This window comes from Felis catus, chromosome E2, assembly GCF_018350175.1.
Source record: "Felis catus isolate Fca126 chromosome E2, F.catus_Fca126_mat1.0, whole genome shotgun sequence".
NCBI classification, from domain to species: domain Eukaryota; kingdom Metazoa; phylum Chordata; class Mammalia; order Carnivora; family Felidae; genus Felis; species Felis catus.
In genome coordinates this window covers 58721215-58744852 of record NC_058382.1, presented here as the reverse complement: position 1 = coordinate 58744852, position 23638 = coordinate 58721215, and the positions used below count along the sequence as shown (strand labels likewise).

Sequence of the window (23638 nt, the reverse complement as noted above, 5' to 3'; positions counted from 1 at the left end):
AGCAAAGGCTCAGTTCACAAGAAACAAAAATGAGCAAAGAGTGTAAGATTCCTTCCTGCAATGTCCGTGACGACCGGGAGAGTTTCATCTTCCCGTTCTGGGCTGTACCATTTTTTAAAGGTACCTTTATAAAAGTTGATTTATTTCTGTTTATCTTTTAAACAGCTTGAGATCTAAATGCAGGTATCATGAACTGGTCGACAATTCAATGAGTTTGGGTTCATGATATTATTAACTTTTTTTTAAAAAAAATTGTGGTAACATACACATAACACGAAATTTTCAGTTCTAACCGTTTTTAGGCATACAATTCAACGGCATGACTTACCCGCCACCCCCGGCCCCGGCCCCGGTGTTGTGCAACCACCCCTGCTCTCTGTTTCCAAACATCTCACCTCACCTCCGAAAATACCTTTTTCAAAGGAATCGTTGTTAACCTCCCCACGGATTGTGAGAATATCCAGATGAAAAGTGAAATGAAATCGTCAGGCTTCCTAAAGGTATTAACCCCAAAGCGCAGACACCTGGCTCAACTGGTTACTAGAAAGTTCCAGAAGGGACTGGTTCCTGAACCTGAGCTCCGAGGAGGAAGGGAATCGGGCACAGCGTCTCCGACACCAAGAGCTGTGTTCGGCCTCCGTGAGTGCGTAGTCAGTGTCCGTGAGATTTATTCTTGGAAGTGTCTTAAATTTGGGGTGTTGAGCTGGAACCACATGGCTGGGTGTGGGGTGGTCGGCCAAGAAGGCAGGAAGGACTCTGTGGTGCGGTGGGGGGAGGTGGTGGGGTCCAGATCAGGTGTGTCCTGGGGCCCCGGGGGCCCCACCTGCCCACTCTCCACCCCATTCCATAAACACCGCAGGCTGCGTCTGTCCTCATGCTCTGTATTTTTTTTAGGACTTTTTATTTAACCTGAGAACTTTTATTACAAGGAGAGATGCTCATAGCATATTAATAAAAATGCAAAACTGTATTGCTCGCGGTTATAGTGTTGGGTTAAAAAGCATCGATATGTCCGCTGGGCGGCCCCATGGGGCTCGGTCATCTTGCGGGCCCCACGCCGTCCTCCTCGACTGCCCCCGACCACACCTCCCGCTCCTCCCCTCGACTCAGCCACACGGACGTCTGCCTCCCCAAGCACCTGCTGCTCATCACTTCCACTTTGCGCTTTCCCGCTTTCTGGAATGGCCTTCCCCAAACTTCCACAGGGGCGGCTAGCAACATCCTTCCTCTGAGAGCCTCTCCCGCCCACCCCACGTCTCCTTCTCCCCTTAAAACCGGCTCTCACCGTGACCCGACGTCTGTTCATCTCCGGCCCGCACCCCAACCGGACCGGGAGCTTGTCCTGTGTGCCGTCACGGCCTCAGTGTCTTGTGGCTCGTAGTAGGTGCTCAACTAATACCTGTGGAGTGTTCCAGGGTCGCCCAATGGGCAAGCGAAGGGCAGCCGTCTGGAGTCCCGCCCCACGCCTTCTCGTCCCGTCCCGGCTGTGCCGGCTGCCCCCTGCCCCCGCCTCTCATACCCCGTCCCCCGCCCTTCTCCTGCGGGCTGGGGCCTCGCGCAGGATGTAGCACTCCCTCCACTCCAAAGGGCTCAGACGTGAGGTGACCCCGTGGACGGATGCTTGGGGCTGACCTCCTCTGCGGGGGTCCTGGCCGTGCAGGTGCTGGCTAGGGGGCTGAGTGATTCTGCAGCTGGGCTGCAAGCCCCTCCGCGGACGGTGCCTCCAAAACCTCTCCGGGAGCCAGCCCCGCTTCGGGAAAGGGGCCCTTCACACATCCGGGGTTCCAGCCACAAGATTACTGTGACCCAGCCCCTGGCTCTGACTGCCGATGCTCTTTCGGTCTGCAGCCTCAGAGTGATGGAGAGACCCAGCCTCCAGCCTGGCTGTGCCCGGGGGCATGGAGAGAGACCCTGGCGAGGTCAGTGCCAGCCACCTGGAAGGCTGCCTGCGCGCCCCGCAAATGAACCTCTATAAAAGGGATTCAGAAGCCCGGGTCAGCACAGCCCGGCCCGGCCGGTTACTCAGCACTGGGTGTCCAGAGCTCACGCTGTGCAGGGCGGACCCTCGTGGGGTAATGGCCCGGTGCTGGAGTCGCCCTCAAACGGCACGGAAATGCCGGGCATGGCCGGCCGGCCAGTGCTCCCCGAGGGACCCGGGCTGTAGGACATAGCGCCCCGGTGCCCTGAGACGTGAGAATAGACCCGGCAGGTGCCACCCAGGAAGCCAGTGCTGCACCAGGACCAGGAGGCTGGAAAACCCCTGCTTCCTAAAGCGTGTTGTTCGGAGAGGGGTCGGCTGGTGCGTGCCATCTGGGTGTGTGGGAGCGTGTGCACGAGCGTGTGCGAGAGTCTAGAGGCCAGGACACCTCGGGCCGAGAAGGGCGCGAACGTACCTTTGCCCCACGCGCTCCTGCGCCCGCCGACGGCGCCCTCTGGACACCGCCAGTTTTCCGGGGAATTTTTGCAACACCCGAGAGCAAATGGCAGGGCCCTTCCAGGGGGCAGTGGCTTCCGGTCAGAGGGAGGAAGGCAGCCAGCCTGTGGGATGTTGGGAGACCTGAGGGCAGAGGCGAGCATGGGGCTGGGCAGGCAGCAACCCATGCAAAGGGCAGAATCGCTTTTCTTGTTAGAAAAGCACGCGCAACACCCTCCCGGTTAAACATCATCCCCGGTGCCTTCTCTCTCTGTCTCCTCTCCTCTTCCCAGGATCCCCAGAGAGGGGGTTGAAAGAGGGAATTATCCTGATTTTTGGCTGCAGAACTGGGCTTGATGAGGTGGCTTGTCCAGCGTCCGGTGGGTTCAAGCGACCGAGTGGAGTCCGGGCCTGGGGAGCTCCCGCTGCGGGTGGGCCCCCTCCCCACCAGTCCCAGCGGTGGGGGCCGGCAGCGTTTTTAATCACAAGTATTCGGTGGATGCCAGCGCGTCAGCTCCGAGACGTTAAATCCCTCCCCCTCTGCCCTCGACATCCGCAATATTAACATCCTCGGGGGTCGCTAGTTGCCCTGTTCTGCCAGTTACTTCCCCTGTTTGTGCCAAATATTTACACACCTGTTTGGGGCGGCAGTTTGGAGAAACGCTTTGGGGTGAGCGTGCCCTATCTCCACCTCCCGGCTGCATTCCATCCGGACCGACGGGAGGAAACCCGGGCATCTCAGCTGTTTGGGGGGTCTGCCCATGAGCCACCAGAACGGCGAGAACCCTGGTTCCATCTGGCGCCCTCGGACGCTTGTCGTCCCAGAGACACAGCTGCACAGGAGACGCGGTGGGCTCTTCATTTACCGCGTCCTTTCGGTTTTACTGGGGTCCCCATAAAACCCGCTTGTTGAGTCCGAAGGTTTATGGTCCTGGCTGTGTTCTGGGGATTTCATATTCCGTGTGTCTGGTTTGTCATTTTGAGAAAAGCCACAAGTTTTGTTTTGTTTTGTTTTTGTGTTAAACAAAGGAATTTCAGGATTTGTGGGGAAGCTACATCCTGCAAAAAGGAAGAACTTTTTCTGGGACATTTTCAAAGAAATAGAAGCTACAAAGATCGAGACCCTTCATCTGGTGTTTCTCAACCTTTAATTTTGAAGTTCTTAAGTCTCTCTTTCTCTGTCTCTCTCTCTCTCTTTGTATCTCACACACACACACACACGCACACACACACATACACACACACACACACACACACACACACACACACACTGATGAAATAGCTAGAGACAAAAAAGGCAAGTTTCAGGAAAAATAGTAATCTCCACAAAATTTCCAAAGCCTTCTTGGTTCTCGTACTTAAACACAATTAACATTTGCTCGCCAAGGTGAGAAACGCGTGTTTGTGATCTTACGGTTCGTGGGTTCGAGCCCCGCGTCGGGCTCTGTGCTGACAGCGCGGAGCCTGGAACCTGCATCAGGTTCTGTGTCTCCCTCTCTCTCTGCCCCTCCCCTGCTCCCGCTCTGTCTCTCTCTCTGAAAAATAAAATAAACATTAAAAACAAATTAAAAAGCAAACTTTTGGTAGGCAAAGCCACTATGGAAAGCCTATTTTAATGTAACGTCACCCGACACGGATACTTCACCTGTTTGCATATTTACGCCCATTAAATGTACGTCGTCATCTCAGGGACAATGGATCATACTTGCCAGAATACATTGTTAGGGTTACTATGGATGTGGACACAGCACAAGCCAGAGCGCGGTAAAAGGGTCTCCAGAGTGGCTCAAACCCAGACACGGCACAAACCAAAATGAACGACAAGGATTTTTGTAACAGCTCAAACCCGATCGCTAATTTGAATGGGGTCAGTGAGAGCATCTTCATTCGGGGTCTTGTGAGTAAAACACCTTTCATTCTGGCAATGTTGGAGTTGGTTCATTAGATAGAAACGTGCACAAGAGGTCTCTCTCTGTCCTCGCGTTGTTTGAAATGAATGACCAGACGTAGGGCTCACGTTCTCCCTCCCACAAAACAGCAACAATCAAACGACCCCTGGGAGAAATGGCAGATGGAGGTCTTCCCGTGAGGACGGCAGACCGTTTCCCCCAGGACAGGGAGGGCCATGCGGAGCCACTGGCCAGGCGCGCTGTGCAAAAGCTGTGTCCCTCCTCCCCGGGTGAGACCAGCACATTCGGTGACAAGGGAGAAATGTGGCGGCCTCGGCTGGTCTCAACAGCAGGGTTTACAAAACCCACGTCTGGCAGAAAATGTGACTTGGGACTGCCCTAATTTTTATGCTTTCAGTGTGTATCTGTGGAGTTGTAGATGCGGTCTGAAATCCTTCGTTGTGACAAGGAGAGCGTGCAGGGAGGTGGACGTCCCCCTGAACCGTCTCCGGGGGGCTCCTTCCCGCCTGCCGACGGGGAGAGGCGGCTCTGAGGCTCTGGTTGAAGGGGCTGCACGCAGGACGCCTGGCCCCGGCCCCGGGCCGAGCACCTGCAGAGCCCAGGGGTGTGCCCCAGGCCGCCGGCTCCCAGGCTGGGCCGTGTCCCCCACACGCCATCGCCCATCCCCACAAATACAGGGGGGCAGCCCAAGTTGCCCCTCGGTCCTGGCACTGTGGCTACGGCACCTTTTTATTCTCAAAAGCGTCCTGGGGCGCCTGGGTGGCGCAGTCGGTTAAGCGTCCGACTTCAGCCAGGTCACGATCTCGTGGTCCGGGAGTTCGAGCCCCGCGTCGGGCTCTGGGCTGATGGCTCAGAGCCTGGAGCCTGTTTCCGATTCTGTGTCTCCCTCTCTCTCTGCCCCTCCCCGTTCATGCTCTGTCTCTCTCTGTCCCAAAAATAAATAAACGTTGAAAAAAAAAAATTAAAAAAAAAAAAATTAAAAAAAAAAAAAAAAAAGCGTCCTGACCGAGATAACAAATGGTCACCTTCCTCATAAACACGTGTAAACTATACATTCCCTTAGTGACTTGCGGCGAGTGCTGGATCCGGCGGGTTTGTTCTTGGGCACACGGAACCGACCCTGGGACCCCTCCCCCCCACACACTGTCTCTCAAGTTAGAGTCAGCTGACATGTCACCACAGGACACCTGTGTTCCGTAAGGAAGGGCCCAGCTGCCTTCGGTGGTGATTGGAACTTGCTGCAAATGGGCCATGGCATGTGTGCGTGTGTGTGTATGCATCTGCATGTGTGGTGTGTATGCTGTGTGGGGTGTGTATGGCGTGTGCATGCGTTTGTGTATGTGTTTGTGCATGCATGTGTGTGTGGTGTGTGCACACGTGTGTGTTTGTGCATGCATGCACATGGCGTGTGCACGTGTGTGCGTGTTTGTGTGTGCATGTGTGTGGTGTGTGCATGTGTTTGTGTGCGTGCATATGGCATGTGCACACGTGTGCGTGTGTGCGTGTGTATGTATGCATGCATGTGTATGGTGTGTGCATGTGTGTTTGTGTATGGCGTGTTTGCACATGCATGTGTATGGCGTGTGCACATGTGTGTGCATGCGTGTGTGGTGTGTGCATGCATGTGCGTGTTTGCACGTGCATGCATATGGCGTGTGCACACGCGGGCGTGTGTGCGTGCGTGTGCGTGCGTGTGTATATGCGTGCATGTATATGGCATGTGCACGTGTGTGCATGCGTCGTGTGTGCATGCGTGTGCGTGTTTGCACGTGCATGCGTATGGCGTGTGCACACGTGTGCGTGTGTGCTGTGGTGTGTGTGTGGCGGGCACCTTTGGGAGAAGTGGGGCAGCAAGCCTGAGCAGCACAGCCAAGCGGGCCGGGCAGGCAGCCACGGCCAACTCCAAACCCTGTAGGTTTCCAGCCCCGAATTTCCTCCATTTGCAGCAAAGGGGACAGGAAGTCTTATCTGTTCCTCTGACCCCCGGGCAGGCTTCTGGCAGCGCACGTCAGGTGTGACCGCCACTCCCACACTCCGGGTGGAGGAGGAGGGCGGGAAGCATTTTGAGCGGAAGCGGTGCCTTCTTGGAGCTCAGCCGGCCGGAGCTCCCTCCACGAGTAACTTGCTCAGTCCCAAAACTCTGGAATGAGGGCCGGGAGTGCAGAGGCAGGGAACCTCTGGGTCTGCCCAGGTGTGGGCGTGGAGGGCTGGAAACAGCCTGCAGGGCAGGGCAGGGGCCGGACACGGGGTGTGGCCTGCTAGCTGCCTCTGAGGGACTGTGGCCAGGTACCATCGTGGACAGCTGAGACCGTGTGCCCCCTGCCGCACCTCCCCCTAGATGTGGGTGGCCTGGGGGGAGGGGTCCACACGCCACGATTCCCCGGCCACCCAGGGAGAGGGTCGTGCCTACAGCAAGCCGGCTCTCTGTTCCTAATGGACGCACAGGGGTCACGTGCAGGGTCGAGATCTGACCAGATTTCCAGCACACTAGGGGTACCGGCCGCCACGGCTGCCACTGGCTCCCGGGAGCCACGGGCAGTGGCCTGGGATGCTCAGCCGCGATGCCACCAGCCCTGGTGGCTCGACCGTTACAGACAGAAGTGCGTGGTGCAAGGGCAAAGCCGTCAAGGCGTGTGTCAGCACTGTCAGCGGCCCCCGCCGCGGTCTCCCCAAAACCAAACCGTCCAGGCGGGCAGGCCGGCTCTCCCACCCCAGACCGTATATAGATCAGAACCGGTGCGTGTTTGCCCCTTAAGACCACACACGCAGCCTCGGTGAGAAGGGAGGGGGCACGGCCCCTGGGCTCCTTCTCGGCCGGTGCCCCCAACCGCCCCCGCACCCCACGAGGACCGCGGTTCACAGTCACATGTCCACCACGGCCCTGACCTCTGGCTTGGCGTGCCGAGGGGCCGGGGGATGGCAGCGAGGAAAAGAAAGCACCTTGAAGGAGCAAGGAAAAGGGCAGGAAGGTAGTTTCATATTTTAAAACGCAGGTTACACCCCCACCCGCCGGCCTGGCTCAAAGTAAACGTCGCCGGGGAGGTGGGAAGCTGCGAGTGGGCGTGTGGACTTGCCCTGCGGAAGGCGACGCTAACGTCGGCCCCGCCAGGCCTGTCAGGCGGCGCGGCGATTCTGCGTCCCCGGGACACGTGACCGGAAGACAAGCGTGCGCGCGTCCGCGAATGCGCAGGCGCGCCCGGCTCCTGCGGCCCCAAGGTGAAGGCCGCCCGAGGGTCTCCCCCGCGGGACAAGGGGTAGGGAGCGTGGGCCGGTGTCCTCGGCGGAGCGGCCCAAGGCCGTGGAGACGGACTCGAGCCCTGCCAGGGGCGCATCTCAGTGGTGAGGAGCCCAGAAGCCGCCGCCCACGGGACGTTCCCAGCAGGTGGAAGCCTCCAGGACGCGGGGGGCCGGGAGAGCCCCCGACTTTGCAGGAGCGGGGCTGCGGACGGGAAGGGGCTTCTGGGGCGCCCGCGCCGCCGTCCTCCCTGATGAGGGCGGGGGCTCCGCGGGGGCGTTCCCGGTGGTCCACACGTAGGACCGGACACCTTTCGGTGTGTGCTTCGCGCAGAACAGTGGGGCGCCCCGCATTGCGTAGCAATAGATGTGTGCACCGACCGGTAGGAGGGAGAACGGCGGGCTGGCTGCGGGGACCCGAGGCCCGATCCACACCGTAGTCGCTCTGGAAAGTGAGGGGTATAGGAGGGCTCCTCGGTGAGAGCGTGGGCCTCTCCAAAATGCTGTGGGTCCTCGCCCCGCAAAATGTACGTATGATGTTCTGCAAGCAAACTGTGGGGTCTCGTGGCCCATCCGGTGACGCCCAAAGGGGCCCACAGATCCCAGGCTAAGGAGCTTGACCCGGGGTGACTGGGGGTGCCGGGGTTAGGGAGCAGGTTCCGGAGCCCGACACCCTGAATCTGGGCCCCATCACCTTCTAGCTGAGGGGTTCTGGGGGCGGGGCTTGCTGTGGACGCTTCAGTGTCCTTGTCTGTAGGATGGGGATAGCGAAGCTCGTGGGGGGAACGGGTCCCCCTGGGGCTGGGAGGACGTACGTCCCAGGAGGGCCTGCTCTTCTGCCCCGGGCTCATCTCCTCGTGCCAATAAGAGAGTATTTGTAGCGATAATAAAATAGGCCCATGGATTAAGTGTGTTCCTCCCTCCAATATTAGGGCTCTACAGGTCAGAGCCAGGCAGGACTCCTTCCTCAGGAGCACCAGCATCCCCTGGCTCCCCAGCTGCCCCTAGGCCCTGAGCCCCTCCATCTGAGGGTGGCTGGGTATGAGAAGGGGGTTGCATCCAGTCAGCTGGCCCACTGTTGAAAGGAACCGGCCCCCCCAGGTGTTATGGTAACTATCACCTGTGCTGCACGTCTGTAACATCGAGAACAACAGGTGGTCTCCACTGGGGGCTCCCTGTGCTCAGAGTTGCATTGAACCCTTCAAAGCACCTTCTAAGTCAGGGACCATTTATGTCCGTTTTACAGAGAAGGAAATTGAGGCTTAAGGGAAGTACGTCAATGTTAGTGGTTGCTGAGGTTGGGATTTGACCCAGGCAACACTGGTAGTCCTCTCCACTGTCACACAACACCCCCTTGATGCAGGTACGGGACCGTTTTCTTCATTCCTCACTTGGCAAAAGAAGTGCGTAAACTGACTACGACGTTTATAAAAAAAAATGACATGAACCCAAGTCTAATCATCAGCAAACACCAGAAAAATCCTGCTAGAGGCACATTGTACAACATACCTGACCAGTATTCCTCAAAACTGTCAAGGTCACCTGAAACAAGGAAAGTTTGAGTAACCGTCCCAGCCAAGAGGACCCTAAGGAGACGTTGATAACTGTCATGTGATCCTGGATGGGATCCTGGAACAGAAAAATGAAAACAAAACACTACATGAAAACTAAGAAAATATGAGTAAAGTATGGACTCTAATTAATAATGATGTAATAGTACATCAATATTGGTTCATTGATTGTAGCAAATGTACTATACTAATGCAAGATGTTAACAATAGGGAAACAGGGTGTGAGTGTAAGGGAACTCTCCACTATCTTCTCAATTTTTCTGTAAATCCAAAACTATTCTAAGAAATAGTCTATTAAAAAGAATAAGATGATTGGCTATCTAGAAGGATGGATGAATGGACAGAAGGATGACAGGATGGATGGATGGATGGATGGATGGATGGATGGATGGATGGATGGATGGATGGGTAGGTGGATGGGTGGGTGGATGGATAGATAGATGGATGGATGGATAAATGGGTGGATGGATGGGTATGTGGATGGATGGATGGATGGATGGATGGATGGATGGATGGATGGATGATGGATGGATGGATGGGTGGGTGGATGGGTGGGTGGATGAATAGATGGATGGATGGATGATTGGGTGGATGGATGGGTAAGTGGATGGGTGGATGGATGGATGGATGGATTGGTGGGTGGGTGGATGGATTGGTGGGTGGGTGGGTGGATGGATGGATGGATGGATGGATGGATGGATGGATGGATGGATTGGTGGGTGGATGGATGGATGGGTGGATGGATAACTGGGTGGATGGATGGATGGGTGGGTGGGTGGATGGATGGGTAAGTGGATGGATGGATGGATAGATGGGTAGATGGAAGGAAAGAAAGAAGGGAGGATGGAAGGTAAAATGATAAAGAATCACAGAACATTGACAATGGCAGAATGTCAGTGATGAATATATGCATTTCACAATGGGTAACTTTCCTGTATGTTTGGAATTTCTTCTAAAATAATGCTGGGAGGTGGGGCGCCTGGGTGGCGCAGTCGGTTAAGCGTCCGACTTCAGCCAGGTCACGATCTCGCGGTCCGTGGGTTCGAGCCCCGCATCGGGCTCTGGGCTGATGGCTCAGAACCTGGAGCCTGCTTCCGATTCTGTGTCTCCCTCTCTCTCTGCCCCTTCCCCGTTCATGCTCTGTCTCTCTCTGTCTCAAAAATAAATAAACGTTAAAAAAAAATAAAAAAAAAATAATGCTGGGAGGATAAAAATGATCAGAGGCTAATTGATGCATGCAACTCTCACCATTTGGTCTCCTTATTCCTTTGCACTTTGCACTACTCTGCTGGTGATGAGGGTAAGGGTGGCTCCATATTAAATATTTAAATGAATATTTAATGTTCATGAACACTTCATCACCGTGCCACTGCCTGAAACTGGTGCCTCTGGAATAATGCAGTGTGGTCCCCTTTTACTTCCAAAGTGGATCCAAATTTTGACAGGACAGGCATCAAAGGCTATGAATGCCAGGGTAAACTGGGGACTAAAGAATGGAGACAGGGGCCCTAGATAATCACCATTGAAGTCCTCACAACATACAGTCAGGGCCCCTGGATGGAATTGGGTTTTTTTCGAGTATGTTCCAGTCACCTCCTGCTCACGCAAGGAGGACAGTCTCACACTGGGGACTGAAGAATCTGTCAACGCGTTGGAAAAGTGTAACAAAGAGGGAAATGTGCATCTGGTGACGGACGGACAGCACTGGGCATGTTGCTGCTACCGGGGCGGCCCCTCCTCCGCCTGATTGAGCATGGGATGCACAAACAACCCCAAATGCTTCCAATCTGGTCCTTGAGGAGAAAGGATATTTGTGGTAACGGAGAAATTTGCCACCCAGTGCTGTTGCTTTGGTGTCGTGTTTCTGTGGTCGCAAGTTATTCATCCAAAATTGGTCTCTGCTAGGAAACAAGGAAAATATTCCATACTATAAAATGAGATTTGAAGTGATCTTCCTTCCCGAGGTTGATATTTGGGGGAATGAAAAGAAAAAAAAACAATCAAAAGAAGAAAAGGAAATGTATTGGGTTGAAGAAATCCTCCTGCCTTTGAAAGGTGTTTCTCATATTCTGACCCTGGGCTTTCTTTTCCTGGAGCCAGGGTGATCTTCCCGCCATACCTTGGAAGGTCTCCAATCTTCTCCACATGGATGTCGGGGCGCATTCTCAAAGGGCTAAGATTTAGGGTGCACCCAAATGTGGACCCCAATTCAGACCGCCATAAACACACCATGGAACCCCAGTAAGACGGCTGAACTCCCCGGACTTGTCTTCTCTACCCTCCAGTTTCCATTTTAAAGGAAAGATGTTTCTCCATCAGCCTCTGGTCCAGTCCCTGGAAAATCTGGATGCATGCAGTGGCAGCACTTGCCAGAAGGGCAGAACGTGGGGTATCTGGCTGAGATCTCCTGCCCACACCCGCCCCAGGCTGTCCATCTGCAGGATGGGCGGCTGGCCCAGCCACTTCCAATGTGGGAAGCTACGGCCCCTGGGGGAGCTGATCAGTCCCAGCCCCAGGGCTTCTAGCCCCACCTAGTCCCATGCAGATCTTCTGGAGGTGCTCAAACTGGGGGTCCAATCCTAGTCCTTCAGTGTGACCAGTCGCATTGCTTGAATCTTGCAAAATGGCACCGTGATAATGCCCACCCCTGGGATTTTGTGGGGGAACGACTGAGCCGACCCATGCAAAGTGCTTACCATGGCACCAGACCAAAGCAATCGCTCAGCAAATGGTCCCCATAATTATGAGACAGATCCAATTCTGGAAAGGTCTGGTCTCTCTTCCCAGGTCTCAGGCCTTGCCTGCCTGCAGCTGACAGGTAAAGGAGCTGTGTTTGAAATCAGGGAGCCTGGGCTCTCGGCTTTCTGCAGGAGTGATGGGCAAGTACGGCTGGGCACTGAGCTGCCGCCGATGAAGCCGCCTTACCTGACTTGGAGATGCCTTGGTTAGCCCGCTGGTCTTCCAGACGTCCCCCACCTTGGGGACAGGTGCAGGCCAGGGAGGAACCATGCACACTGCTTTTCCTGATCAGTTCCCTGATGTGACGTTTAGATGCACTAAGGTTGCCCTCTGTATGTGCTCACAAGGTGAGCAGAGATGGATAGGTCCGCACGACTCCTCACCGTTCCCTCAACGTCACATGCAGCCTGTGTCTCTGGACTAACAAGCATTACAATGTGGTCAGCTTTGCTTCCTGTTGTTGCTTCTGATGATGGGCGTTTTGGGCAAAGGACAGAGATTTTGAACCAATAGAGAAGGGACTGGAACTTGCTGGGACAGGTGCCCTAGCCCCACAAAGCCTTGCTTTGCAGCGACATGGGGCTGTGGGCTGATAACCGACTAGCTCAGTTGGAGAGGATGAAGCCACTCAGTGTGGATGTGGGATCTCTCTGGGAAGTGCTCACGAGGATAGAGAGAGCATGTTTCCTCATCACTGATGCCCTTACAAATGTCTCTCCACCTGTCACTCGCACTGCAGACCCTTTGCTTAGGGAACTTGGGACCTGTGGACAGAGCCAAAGCCCAACTAGTGATAGGGATTCCTAGAACTAGTCTACTCTGTGCCATTTATTGCTTTACCCATCCATTCACTCATTCAGCAAACATGCCATGTTATCTCCTCTGGGTCAGGTTTGTTCCAAGATAGTGGGTACTGAAATGCCTCTGCATCCCCAAAGCCCAGACCACCAGTGCTTGGCACCTGGTAGGAATATATTTTTGAGGAATGGATGGATAGATGGATGAATAGACAGATGGATGGATGGATGGATAGGTGGGTGGGTGGATGGGTGGATGGGTGGATGGATGGGTGGATGGATGGATGGATGGATGGATGGATGGATGGATGGATGGATGGGTGGATGGATGGATGGATGGATGGACAGGTGGATGGATGGATGGATGGATGGATGGATGGATGGATGGATGGATAGATGGGTGGATGGATGAATGGATGGATGGATGGATGGATGGATGGATGGATGGATGGATGGAGAAGAGATGGATGGATGGATGGACAGACAGGTGGATGGATGGATGGATGGATGGATGGACGGACAGACAGGTGGATGGATGGGTGGGAAGATAGGTCACCTTCACCCTCCAGGAAGGTAATCTTTACTGTGTCCCCATAAAATCCAAGCAACAATCTCTGTCTTTTTATCTTTTTGTTTCTGGAAAGAAGTGGACAGACCACCCAGATTCACAGACCCAGCCTCTCATTCTTACATCCTCTTATATCCTACATTGACTGGGCATCTACCATGTGTTCAGCATCATGCTGGGTCCCCAGGGTCAAGACTACAAAGGAATATGGTGGTAGGTAGGCCTTTATCAGAGGGTAGGGATCTTCTGTTCCCATGGCCCTGCCCAGGTGAGGAATCTGAGATCAGAAAAGTTAGGGACTCAGTCAAGGACACCCTCTGTGCTGCCCTGAGAGGCCAGTGTCTGCTCTGGCTGGAGCTCTGAGGTGCCCATGCTGACAAGAGCAGCATAAGGGAAGACGGAGTGTAACTGTGGACAGGCTCCAACCACCTGGATTTGGAGGGAGGAGCAGTGTGAGGGCTGAAGCGCCCAGGGATGGCTCCGAGGGCAATGGGGCTAGTAGACAGCAGGCAGTACTTCCGGTGCCATGGGTTCCCAAGAGCAGAGAAGGGGAGAAGGAGTGACCAGACTTGGTCAGACCAGCAGCTGAGCCCCCTCAGACCCAACCAGCCACTGGGACCACCAGGACCCAGCCTACATTCCTCCCACCCCCGGCCCCAACAACCACCTCGATGACCATAATAATGGTGGATAGACTTGACCCTGACTGTGTGGGGGCCACTGAGCTGAGAGTCCATTTCACTGTTGTGTTTGACTCTGCTGAGGGAGGGCCACTAGGGCAGCCCCATCCTACAGGTGAGGGACTGAAGCGTGCAGTGGTCAGAAGGTTTGCCCCATGTCACACACTAGAATCGGCACCTGTGACGGCTGTCCTCATGGCTTCTGTCCACGGCCATCTCTAGGAACAGCTCCTGCTTGTTGTCCTGGGCGGGGGAGTGGGGGGGGGTCTATAAGGAAGGGTTCCTTGGGGAAGCTGAGACCCTTGCCCCTGAGTGCAGCCACTGAGTGGTGGCCCTGAGCTTGGATCCCTGTAGACTGAATCGCCCCTGCCCTGTGCCGCCTCCTTGTAGCCGCGATCCTGGGCCTGATTCCAGCTTACTTCCTTTGAGCCTCAGTTTCCCCATCTGCAAAAGGAGTGGGTTCATTCATAGCAGTGGTTCTTACTCCACGGCGGCATCGCCCCCAGGAGCATCCAGCATGGCACGGTGGGGGCGTGGGGGAGCGTGGAATGCTGCACAGGACGCCCCAGCAAAGACAGATCTGGCCCCAGTGTCATCGGTGCCGAGGAGGAGAAGTCCTGACCTAGCGGGCGTCAAGCTTCCAGAAACTAAGTAAATGCCAAAGTTCATCAGAAGTGGAATTCTCCTTCAGGATCTTGAAAAGAAAAAAAAAAATCCTCTCTCCTTTTCCCAACGCGGGCCCCAGGAAACCCACTCGCCAGCCTCACACACAGACCCTTGCAAAGCTGCAGTGAGTGCTTTGAGGGTGATTCCGATCCAGACAGGAAAGCGGCTAATTCCCCAGAGCACACCCCGAGTTTCTGACTATTGAACATCTGCACACGCTCGCGACTCCCCTCTTCCTGCCGCTCAGCGCTGGGGCAACGACTCCCTTCTTTCATTTTGTTTTCCCCTCCCGGCTGCCCTCAGATGGAAACCTGGTGAACTCTGGCTCCGGCTGCAAGAGCATATTTCTAGAAGGCTGCACGAGCTTCCTTACATATATCGCAGTTCCTGAGGGTGATGTATCACGTTACTAATTCCCTTAATTGCATGTCTGGGCTAAAAACAGACTTTCTTAGTTTTCCTAAGAAGTTACATTCTTAATGACATTAAAACACTGTGGTAAATGAAGCTAAATGTTAACTGATGGACTTAAATCATGAATCATGATTCATGTGTTTACCTAAACTTGTTTATCCTTCTTGGTCACTCGTTTTGTAGGTTTTGCCAAAACTGAGAGAGGGATCGTGGTGTCAGATTCAGTATCTGGAAATAACTCAAGAATTCTTGTTTTCTTTCGATTTTTAGCCCCGGCCTGAGTGGATGCTGCAATCATGTAGTAATCAAAGAATTAGAGAGCAAAAAGTCTGTAGGCTGATTCATTTCCCTGGATTTTTGCAAAGGATGGGAGGGCGGCAAAGCTGTAGGGAGAGATGACGTTTTTCCCCTAAGGATGAAGAACTTAAAACTTGCGTTGTTTGGTTCTTTCCAGTTCAATTTTGAAAAAAATGGAAAACGAAGATAGATGGGTGATTTATCGTAAGAGACAACAGCCACAGAGCACCCACTAGACGCCAGAGGCCCTTCTAAACACGCCGTATTAGTTCAGAGTTCTTCCCACAGACCCAAAAAGCCAAAGCAGCACCCTTCCCAGCTGCTGGGATCCAGTCAAGCCAGGCGCCTTCTCCAAGACCACATGGCTAGTCAGGGGAGACTCTCGATTGGAACCCCAGGAGGCTGGTGCCTGCTTCCTGCCCGGGGATCAAGCTGTGAGGTTCCAAAATCACATGCTTTCTTGGGAATGGAAATAGTCCACAACTGAAACTCATCTGTAACAAGCATTATCGCTTGTAAATCCCTCTCCACCAGATAAGTTGTCACGTTGACTTCATGATTTTTTTTTTTCCTCTCTGTGGGTTGAAAGTGCTGTATTTTGGTCTGTCTCCATTTCTCTCTGTCTCTGCCTCTCTCTCCTGGTCAGCCACATTTTATTTGTAGATAATTTATTTTTTTTAGTAAATAATGCATCGTCAAAATTATCCAACAGGACACTTCAGACCTGTGCATTTGATTCTTTGTACGTTTTATCAAAAAAGAAAGCCCATAGACAAATACTGGGCTCTAGCGAATTGATATTCATGCAAAAGAAACTGGGAGGAAGCACGCTAATATCTGCAGTTTACTTTGAAAGGAGGGATGGACGGACAGATGGATGGATGGATAGATGGATGGAGAGATGGATGGATGGTTGGATGGATGGTTGGATGGATAGATGGACAGATAGACGGACGGATGGATGGATAGATGGACGGAGAGATGGATGGTTGGGTGGATGGATGGACGAACGGATGGATGGACGGACGGACGGATGGACGGATGGATGGATGGAGAGATGGATGGAGAGATAGATGGATGGTTGGATGGATGGATGGATGGATGGATGGATGGATAGATGGACAGATAGATGGATGGTTGGATGGATGGATGGATGGACAGATGGGTGGATGGATGCATGGATGGATGGACAAACAGATGGACGGATGGACGGACGGACGGATGGAAGGATGGATGCATGGATAGGTGGTTGGATGGATGGATGGATGGATGGATGGATGGATGGATAGATGGATGGATGGAGAGATAGATGGATGGTTGGATGGATGGATGGATGGATGGATGGATGGATGGATGGATGGTTGGATGGATAGATGGACAGATAGATAGATGGTTGGATGGATGGATGGACAGATGGATGGATGGAGGGACAGATGGGTGGATGGATGGATGGATGGATGGATGGATGGATGGATGGATGGATTGGTGGATGGATGGACGAACGAACAGATGGATGGATGGATGGACGGATGGACGGACGGACGGATGGATGGATGGATGGTTGGATGGAAGGATGGATGCATGGATAGGTGGTTGGATGGATGGATGGATGGATGGATGGATGGATGGATGGATGGATGGGAAACCAAGCACAGCAACATGCTGACTTCAGAGCTGAGAGGGTAGGCACATCGATGTTCACTGTACAACTCTTCAACCTTTATGCATGTTTCCAAATTTTCATCAAAAACATTGAAAAAAAGAGGGGTGCCTAGGTGGTTGGTTCAGCCTCCAACTTCAGCTCAGGTCATGATCTCACAGTTTGTGAGTTCGAGCCCTGCATTGGGCTCTGCGCTGACAGCTTGGAGCCTACACAGGATCCCCTCTCTCCTTCTCTCTCTGCCCTTCCTGCTCTCTCACTCTCTCTCTTAAAATAAATAAACTTAAAAACATAAAGAGTATTGAAAAAATAGAGAACGAATATTCTTGACAGAAATTCAAAAGCCACATGTTAGTAGTAAGTGTTCCGCCACTTGACCCTGGCCTCAGTCTCTCAGTGTCTCTGGCCCCTGTGGTTCTGGGTACCCTTCCAGGGGCTTTCAATGCCTATCTCAGCCCATGTGCTCTCTTTCTGCTGATGGTGATGATAAAGTAATAATAACTAATGATTGTACAGCCCGTGCTCTGTGCAAGCACTGTCCTAAACGTTCTACACATACTGATTTGCGAAACCTTCTCCAGAGCCCTGCAGGGTGGGTGCCGTTATCATCCCCACTTTACAGTTGGACAAAGTGAGGCAAAGAAGGTTAAACAAGGTGCCTGACACCACCCAGCTAATGGGGGAAGGCGGGGGGCTGGGGGGAAGCAGACGGCATGCAGACTCTTCCACACTCAGAGGCCCCCACTGAGCGACATGTCCCAGGGACCACTGCCTTTGTGAATCTGCCTCTTTATTCTGAAGGCTGCACCCGTCCTTTTCGGGATAGATCCCAGTTCACTGACTCACCCCCCGTGCATGAACGTCTAGGTTGTGTCCAAGCTTCTGCTCCCACACCCATTGCCTGCAGGCTTCTGAAAGTGCACGTGCCCTCTCATGGTGGGGCAACCCCCCAAAGAGTGGAATTGCAGGGTCCCGGAGAAAGTGCATGCGAAATTTTGGTAGTGACCGTCATATGTCTTTCCAAACAGCTTGTCTTGCATCCGCTGCAGCCAGCTACGTGTGAGAGCCCCTGACCCTCACTCCAGCACACACATTGCTCATTTAGTCCACGGCGCAGCACTGCGCCCAGGTGAACGGTGCCCCCCCCAGGTTGTGTAGGGCGCAGCATGCGTGGTCACACCTAGCGTCCCTGAGATACTGGAAAAACAGCTTCACTGTGGTTAGAATTTGGTTTTCCTTCACTGAACATGAGCTAAAGCATTGTTTTATAGATTGAGACTCCTTTCTACGGCCTTTCCTTTAACTAAAACATTTTCACCCCCAAACTGTGGCTGTAGGTGTTGGTTGACACACAGGCTTATCCCTCTCCCCCAGTGTGCTCCCAGAAGGTAGATGAGAAAACATTTATTTTACTGCTCCGAAGGAAGAAACAAACCGTAAAAGGAGACAGGGAATATGACAAAGAAAAGAAACCTGGGTTGTGGGAGCCTGCGAGATCCCTGGGCCACATCACCCATTTGAATCTCATTCGGGTCAAACCCCACTCCAACATTTTCCAAGAGGCTGAGAAATGAAATCTGCTGGGAGCAGAGGGAGGGAAACGCCCAGGGGGTGTGTGCTTGCCCGTGTGTGCGTGCGTGCGTGCGCGAGTGCACACGGACTCCGCGTGTGTTTCAGACGTGGACTTATGAGGACAAAGAATAAGTAAGAAAGGAAGAAAATAAAACACAAGCCTTGTGTTCAGGTGGGCAGCGTGCCGGGAAACCCTGCAAGGGGATCTCAGAGTTATCGTGAGGGTCTTTGCCGCTGTGTCCTGAATATCTAGAACATTCCGACCCAGGGTGCTCTCAGAGAGGAAGTGGTGGGTTCTCCTGTGCCCTGCACTCCCCGTGCCCTCTGACTAATTCACTGGTATTTATGAGAAGAACACAGCTTAGCGGTCTTTTTCTGATCTAACGCATTTGGAACGTAACTTAGGACAGTATTCCGTGTTTTCTTGCGAAACCGTTCCCGGGTCCCCGTGCCCTGAAAGCTCGCCGTTCTTGGGGACTCTCGGGCAGCTCCTGAGCCCGCCTGTCAGGGAGGGACGGTCCGCAGGTCTGGGGTGGGAAAACCAGTCTCGTTTCGGTTTTGGGTTTTTTTTTTTTTTTTAATTGTGATGAAATTGCAAACTTACATCCTGAGACTAAAATTAAATGGAGGGAAGGTCTGACGTCGTGGGTGGTCTTCCTCAGGCGCTTGGAAGGAGGGGTGGGGTGGAGCGGGAGAGTGCGTTTAGCAACGTTTCCAATAGGGTAATGACAGCAATAATGATAGCTGTCCCACTTGGGAAGGGGAAATCACACAAGCCTACACGGCGACAAAAATAAACAAGCATGCAACGCTGGCCAAGGGGCCCGGGGTCCGTTCTGAACTTGAAAAACATCAAAGCGAAGCCAGTTATCAGGCCGGCCAGGCTCCAGGCTCCGCCGCGTCCTGCCCGGCACTTTTTATCGGCCTTGGACGGGCTCGGAGGACGGCCGCCCGGCACAGCTGTGGGAAGGACGACCCGCAGACGGAGGGGAAGACGCCGAGGTTGAACAGGGGTGCCCGGGACCCCCTGCATCCAGAGGCCCCCGGGGCCTCAAGACCCCGAGCGTGAGCCCAGCCCTGAGCCCCGCTTCCCCGTCCGCGCAAACGGGGGGTCCTGAGGACGAAACGCACCCGATGCTCAGCCGGTACAGGCGTTTGAGTCTCTGTCACGTGCCAGGCACGGTTCTGGCAGTGGGAGGAAAGTCGTCACAAAATAAGGTCTTAAGAGGCTCTTGAAGAAATCAGGTTAGAATACCAATTCCAGAGAAATCAGATTAACAGCTTCCTGGTGCTGAGGGAAACGTGCCGTGCCACGACCGCGTGCGGAGGCGGCACGACCCACGCCGTGCACGCCCGTGAGCTCACACGCGCGCACGACCGCAGGTAGATCTGACAGAGATGTGAGTGACCAGGTGGGTGGTGTCAGCATCGAGTCGCCGCTGGCACCTTCGAACGGCCGTTTTGCGAAACGTTACCCCTGGGGGATCCACCTCCCTGGACCCTTTCGTACGACTAGGGGCGACTCTGCCACGATCTCAGCAGGAATTCCAGGAAAGGGAAGACGAAGCCCCTGGGCTCCCCGAGCCCGTGTTCCAGCGGGGAGTGTCTCCTCCGAGGTGTAAGCTGGGCGCGGAACCCCACCTTCCAGTGGGCGTCAGGTGCGTGGACAGCGGGTAACCGGTAATAGCCCGGTTAGGGACACGGGATCAGTCCGGGTCTCGCTGGGCTGGAAATAAACAGCCCCTCGAACTGGGTTTTAAATTGAAGGGGTTTGGGGGCACCTGGCTGGCTCAGTCGGTGAAGCATCCGGCTCTTGATTTCGGCTCAGGTCACGATCTCACGGTTCATGGGTTTGAGCCCCACGTCGGGCTCTATGCTGACAGTGCGAAGCCTGCTTGGGATTCTCTCTGGCTGGCTGTCTCAAAATAAACAAATAAACTTAAACAAAAAGTAAATTGAAGGGGCTTTAACAACAGCAACATTTGCAAGGTGTGGGCAAGGTCCGTGGACCTGGGGGAGGGATGGGAGGCAGCAGCAGGGGACTGTAGGGATGAGGGGACACAGGTGACATCATGGCAGGGTGTCCACATGGAGAGGACCCCAACGGGAGCTGTGACCTCAGGTAGGGGACACCGCCCGCCAGGTGGAGGTGGCCCAGCGGGGAGGGAGCAGAGAGCACCCAGCCTCCCTCCCCTCACTGTCCTGTGGTCCACGGAGCCCCCGCTGCCAGCTCCAGCCAGGAGCACAGGCCAGGATGGGACGATGGAGTCCAGGCAGGTCGGCCGCCAGGGAAGGGAGGACTGAATCGGGAGGGGCGCGAAGAAGATGGTCGGCAGGACACCCATCCATCAGGATGATCTAAATTAAGACGCAGAGACCGGCATGGGCATCTACTTGAGCATCGCGTCCTGGGGCCCTAGTAAGGGGGAGCACGCTGGGCAGCTGGGAAGGCAAGGGCTTGGGGCGCTCGCGGTGGGGCTGAGGGTCTCCGGGGGTGAGTCAGAGGAGCGGACCCCTCCCGGGAGTCATCGGGCTGCCTGCGGCTGAGGTCCGGGCTTTGCTGGCAGTTTGCTGCCCCGCTGGTCACTTTGAGGACCAGAGCAATGCTTCTCGCTCCCTGGGGCCCCGAGGCTCCGGTTGCCGCTGTAAAGGCACTGGGGCCGCGGCCGTGAGCAGCACGCACACACACAGAGCCTCGCCCGGCTTACAGCAGGCGGGGGAGAGCTCAGGAAGCTGGCACAAAACAAAGCAGAGAGAAGTTGGAGGGAGCTGCCAAAAATAATTGCCACCAACCAGGTGATTAGAGCAACAACAATTTATTCTCTCCCAGTTTGGGAGGCCAGAAGGCCCCGATTCATGGTGTCACAGGGCCTCGCTCCAGAGGCTGGAGGGGAGGATCCTTCCCGCCTCTTCCAGGTCTTAGGGGCCCAGGCGTCCCTCAGCTTGTGACCGAGTCCCTCCTCTTCTGTCCCTGTCCTTCACAGCCTCTCCTCCCCTCTGGTCTAGGGAGAGGATTCAGGATGGTCTCCTCTGCAACTCTTAACCTAATCACATCTGCAAAGACCCTTTCTCCAAACAAGGCCCCATCCACAGGGTGCAGGGAGTAGAATGTAGACATACTTTGGGGGATCAGCCAGCAGCCACCCCCCCAACCACGGGTGGTTATAGGGAATGGGGAGCTTGGCGGAGCGGAGGAGGGAGAGAGACCATCTGGGCAGGGAGAGGCAAGGGGAGGCATCGGTGAGGTGCACCGCCATCAGCCCTGTGAAGGAGCAAACCCTGAGGGCGGGGGCCAGGCCCCAGGTGAGGTGCTGCCCCCGGTCCTGTCCTTGGTCCTGCCCTCGGTCCTGTCCCTGCCTCTCACGGCCTCTCAGCCTTCTGCCCCGTTTTGCACCGTGGCTGGTTTTGATTGTCTACGCTGTGTTTACTCGTCGGATTGATTACCTCGTGTTGTATAACCTGGGCCGCCACAAGCCGCCATCTGTATTTTACAACATCCAGAAAGCCCAGGCCGGCCTCAGGTGTTGAGTCGGGAGCCTGGGTCTGTGGGAGGAAGAACTTTGCAGACGGGGCTGCATAACCCCGGGGGCCCAGGGCCGGAAGGAAGCACCAGGCCCCTCCCCGCTCAACAGTGATGAATTTCAAGACAGTGACACTGGGCGTTAAACCCAGCGGGACTCTTACGACAGGGACGCCCGCTGAGTGGCAAAGGGTTAGAGAATCACCCGAGTTGATCCAAAAACAAACACAAAACCCAGACTGATCCCGGGTCCCACCCAGACCAGTGAGATCAGAACTTCCGGGCGGCCCGGTAACAGCATGTCTTAAGGCTCCCGGGGTCTCTTCCTCAAAGAGAACCCATCGTCTCCCACAAAGGCCTGCTTCTCCCTGGGAGGCAGTCTGCGGAGCTGCTGAGGCGAGGCAGCGCTCACCGGCCACTCTGTGCGTGCTGGAAGTGGAACTCTGGCCACACACCTCGGTGCCCTGGGGACAGCCAGGGCTGGGAGTTCAGGGGGCAGGTGAGGGCGTTGCAGCGGTTAACGGAGGTGACATTCTTCAGACGCGCCCGCTCCTGACGGCTCCCCGGGGGGGGCCTGTCAGTGTTGGCTGTCCTTACCAGGCACCCTGGGCCAGCACAGCGCCCGCACGGCACGGTGTCCTGCAAATTCTTGTGAGCGTACAAGTCCGGGGTACGAGAAGGGAGGAACGCCGTTGTCCGAGGCGTGCGGCATCCCTGGGGTCTTTTCCTGGCTCCCCATTTGGGCTTCCTGCTAACAGCAAGGACCAGCTTGAGCCTTTGCCTAAACTAAACAGCCCCCCTCTCCAGCTCCCACCCCACGAAAATATACCCGCACAGCCCACACACACACACACACACACACACACACACACACACACACACACGTTCATTTTCTTGGCTGTTCACACTTCTCCTTTTGCAGTTCCTCCAGTCCTGATCCTAAGACTCCCTTGATTTTGCTCCGGGCCCAAAGCAGAGCACTGAAGGCACACACCTTCTCTTGCTGCAGTGGGTCAGCGGTGGCTGAGGGTCAGTTCAACACTGGGCTCCCACCAAGCTGGGACCCCCAGGGAGGCACAGAAGAGTCAGAGATACGGATGGAGTCCACCCTGCCAGGAGGCAGAAATGGGATTTAGAGGAAGGGGCCATGGTCTGTGTAGTCAAGGAGAAGGGGCGTGTGGTCTAGAGGTAGACGGTCTGGCTTCAGAACCTGGGCACCACCGTTCACCGGGAGCGTGAACCCGGGCAGTTACTTAACCCTTGCTATGCGTGGCTTCCTCATCTGTAACCTGGGGACGGTGCGAGTGCCTTCCTGTCTGTGGCTGTCAGGAGGACGGGATTAATGTTAATATTAATAAAGATGGACAGGGGTGCCTGGGTGGCTCAGCTGCTTACGTGTCCGACTTCGGGTCAGGTCACTATCTCGCGGTCCGTGAGTTCGAGCCCCGCGTCAGGCTCTGGGCTGATGGCTCGGAGCCTGGAGCCTGTTTCCGATTCTGTGTCTCCCTCTCTCTGCCCCTCCCCCGTTCATGCTCTGTCTCTCTCTGTCCCAAAAATAAATAAACGTTGAAAAAAAAATTAAAAAAAGAAAAAAAAG

At 54.7% G+C, this 23638-nt stretch overlaps 1 long non-coding RNA gene across 1 annotated transcript; it reads right to left on the bottom strand.

Moving 5' to 3' along the window:
* Nucleotides 1-21321: 21321 nt before the first annotated feature.
* LOC109494993 lies at nucleotides 21322-23437 on the bottom strand. Its single transcript, XR_002150191.2, has 2 exons — nucleotides 23036-23437; nucleotides 21322-22789 (listed from the first exon to the last, which is right to left on the bottom strand). It is a non-coding gene; the product is annotated as an uncharacterized LOC109494993 (long non-coding RNA).
* Between the last annotated feature and the right edge of the window lie 201 nt (nucleotides 23438-23638).